The sequence below is a fragment of the Meleagris gallopavo genome, chromosome 19 (genome assembly GCF_000146605.3).
Source record: "Meleagris gallopavo isolate NT-WF06-2002-E0010 breed Aviagen turkey brand Nicholas breeding stock chromosome 19, Turkey_5.1, whole genome shotgun sequence".
Lineage (NCBI taxonomy): Eukaryota > Metazoa > Chordata > Aves > Galliformes > Phasianidae > Meleagris > Meleagris gallopavo.
The window spans coordinates 3942290-3945863 of record NC_015029.2 but is presented as its reverse complement, the minus strand read 5'-3'; the positions used below and the strand labels follow the sequence as shown (position 1 = coordinate 3945863).

General features: G+C 53.9%; 1 protein-coding gene across 1 annotated transcript in view; it reads left to right on the top strand.

Moving 5' to 3' along the window:
• Positions 1-622: 622 nt before the first annotated feature.
• BRINP1 (BMP/retinoic acid inducible neural specific 1) overlaps positions 623-3574 on the top strand; it is an 84238-nt gene continuing 81286 nt past the window's right edge. The window contains exon 1 of the mRNA XM_010720818.3: positions 623-895. The gene's annotated coding sequence lies outside the window, so the exon portion shown is untranslated. The remainder of the gene's footprint in view (positions 896-3574) is intronic.

Here is a 3574-nt window from a genome sequence, read left to right as displayed (position 1 = left end):
CGCGTCCTCCCACCCTCCTTCCTTCCTTTCATCCAGCCTGCTCGGAAAATCGAGCCTTGCGCTGCCTGGATCCGGTAAGGAGAAAACGAGGGAAGAAAAGGAACGGAGAGGAAGAGGAAAAAATATATATTTTAAATACTTAATGGATGGGGGCTGCCTGGAATCGTAATCAGCTCCGCCGCAGCTTCCTCTCCAAAAGCGGGAGGCAGTCAAGTTTAGATCCCCCAACGCCCCGTCCAGCTCGCCCCTTCCCCGTCTCATCCTCCCTTCCCACGGCCCAGGCTCCGTCTGGACGGAGCTGAACGTCCCTTCCTTTTTCGCCCCCCCACCCCCCTATGCCCCTCCCCCTTTCCTAATTATGTACAAAACACTTCTTAGAATAAAATGGCCAGGCTGGGGCTCCTCCCTGCTTTCCTCTTCCCCATTCATCCTCTCCAGGCCGCTCCAAGCCCCTCCCCCTGTGTCAAGCCCAGCCTCTCGCTTCCCTCCTGGAGCCCTTTTCATTTTTATTTCTAACCCCCTCTCCATTCTCCCTGCTGCCTCTGCTCCTTCCCCCGATGGCTACGAACTGAGCAGCAGAGGAGAGGGGGGGCACAGGAATAAGGGAAAGGGGGGGGGGAAAGCAAGAATAAAAGAAAAGCAAAAAGAAAGAGGAAAGAATAAAACAGGGATTTTTTTTTTCCTCTGCCCTTAATGCCCGCGATCTGGATCAAGGAGGGGGATTTTCTGTCTGAGCATGAAAAGGACTGCTAGAGCCCCAGGATTTTCACGCCTGCATTATCAACCCAGCACCCAGTATGCAAGCTGGACAGAGAAGCTCTCCCACAAGTTCCTACCGAGCCGAATAAAACCCACGGGCGAGCAGATCTCCGCCAGAGAGGGACATTAGCATCAGGTAAGGCGAACGCGGCGCTGCGGCTGCAGCGATGCCACTGCCCCGGCATCCCCGTCCTGCCTCGGCCGCGTTGTGTAACGCCCGCGGCACCTCCGCCCCCAGCCCCGCACAAAGTGTTGCCTCTGCTCCGCACCCCACATTGAGCAGCACGGAGTTCCCGGAGGGATGGATGGCAGAGGTCCTGTGTAGTACTTGAGGGGAGGGGGGAGAGAGTGGGGCCGAGCTTTGTCGGCACATGGGAGCATTGGGAGCGCTGGGAAGGACGCAGTCCTTGGAGGATGCCCGGCAATGGGGGGGGCTCAGCTCCGGCTGTGTTGGCAGCGAGCCGGGGGTGGGAGGCAGCCAGGCTCCATCTGTATTCCGAGTATCGATACATCCCGGAGAGGGGGGGGGGGACGGGGACGAGGACCGTCCCCAAGGAGATGGTGTCATCTCCACTTAATCCACCGCTCCGTTTTAGCAAGTGACAAGCAAATCGCGGAGGAAAAGGAAAGTCTGTCGCCTCGAATCTCACACTGGGCTGATTGCCTCTACTTGGAGTGGGGATTGGGAGACAGCGGCAGAGCCCGGGGAGGGCAGCTATGGCGGAGGGGCCGCATCCCACAGCTCAGGAGATTGGATTCTCCCAGCTCAGTGCTGTCGTGGAGCACAAGTTTGCCTTTTTCTGCCCATGGGGAATAGGATGACAGAGGGCATTTCCTCACCATGTCATCATCCCCGGAGTACAGCACAGCCTGGGGTTAAAATCCAAAAGAGAGTGGTGCTGTAGGTGTGAGCATATCTTTTGGCTTCAGAGAATCCGTCTGCGCTTTACTTGAGAGACGAGAAGGGAGAGGGAGGGGGGTCACTTCTTGTATACAGTTCTCTTTTTGTGGAGAGAAACAAGCAGCAAATGAAGCGCTGGCAGCATTAATGTGTGGCTTTAGCCTTGTGATTGACATCTGCACTAGGTAGGACAGAAGGATCCTTCATGTTTTACTCTGGCTGCTCATCTGGATGCATAACAATAATTTGTTAATGGCAGTTAAGCTGCTTTTCTGAGAGTTGTAAAGAAGTATTTGAGGGTTATTGAGAAGCAGAGACACCAAGTCAAAAGGAGGCGATGCTTTGCTGCAAGAAATATAAAAGGATGTGTCTGTTTTATGCCTTGAAAAAGAAAAAGATTGATCAGATCTTCTCGTGAGTGACAGCCAGACAAACCCAGGCTCTCTCCCTCCCACACCGCACGCAGACAAGCAGTCGGGTTTTCCTTGCACGCTTGCACATGCTAAGCACACAAAACACGCGTTGTGAACTCACCCCATGCTAAGCACAGCATCTCGGTCTCACCCTGGCATGGAAGCTGCACAGCCCCGCAGTTCCCCTGCACACACACACACACACTGCTGATCTACACATGAACACCGTAATGTGCAGGACTGCGCTGAGACTCTCATTATGTGAACCAGGGATTCAGACGTTCACACAAGCATGCACACGCTGTCTTCCTTGCAGGTCTCCTGGTAGGTGATTTACTATTTTGGTATCGTCTTGTCCTTTGTAGCTGATTCCAGGCATTGATTTGGGGTTTGTCTGCCTCCAAAGCCCTTTGCCACTCAGCAGAAAAAGCGTTTTGTGAGTCTACGTTTGTTTTAGTGCTCTTTGCATGTTCCCAGGAACTCAGCACTGATTTCACTGCTGGAAGAGCAGAGCAGCAGCCAGGGACCAGGGAATGGCTTGTGAGAGCAGTGGCAATCCCACAGCCGTCATTCCCTCTCTGTTCAAGGACCACTCTGTGAGAATGTGAAGAGCTCTGCTGGAGTCGCATTTGCTTTTTCCATCTGTGAGCAAAACCACACATGAATCTATAGCTAAATGTACATAGTGCAGACTCTGCTTCAGTCTCATCCAGGTTCAGAGCAATTCCCATCCGTAGAGCGCAAACACAAATCTGCCTTTGCAAGCCCCCCCAATCAGAGCAGGCACAGTGCACACAGGGGAGGTGATGTCAGTGCATTAGAGATATTTAAGCAGCGTTCCCCTCTGACCTTCCTCCCCTTCCCCTTTCCGTAGGGCCTAGGAAGGAAGCTGCGCTGTTCTCCCAAAGCAGGATTGCGATGAGGCCAACTGAAGTCTATGGTGAAACTTTGGAGAGGAGGAACACAGGGTGAAAAGGTGTGCTGTAGGTAAAAGGGTGTCCCAAAGGAGATGAATACAGAATCCTGATGGAGTGTGTAGTCCTGTTCCCTCCTCATCTGCACTGTTTACTACACTGGAAATATGCGTGAGGCTGATGCTGCGCTCTCCCATGGAGCTCTGACTGCTGCTGTCTGTGCAGCAGAAATACCTCAGAGCCTCCTGTTCTGCTCGGGCACAGTCTCAGTGCCTGCTCTGAGCACTGCTTGGGAAAGGGCTGCACAAACCAGCACCAGCCAAGCCCCCTCCGTATCATCTCCCTGCCCGCCTTCCGAGCTGGATGTGGATAGTTGGAGTTTACACCAGGGTGTGGAGCAGCTGATGCAGGGAGGTTTACTCCCTCTGCTCCAAAAAAACAAAATTAGCATTGCCAAAGCTTAGAAAATGGCACTGGAAAACCCACGGTATGCCGCTCCTTGGCTGGGCACCACGCAGGGACCTCTTTCGTGTTACCGTGGCGGCAGAGTTCCATCCGCCGCCGCGCAGCTCCGCGTCCCGCTGCGC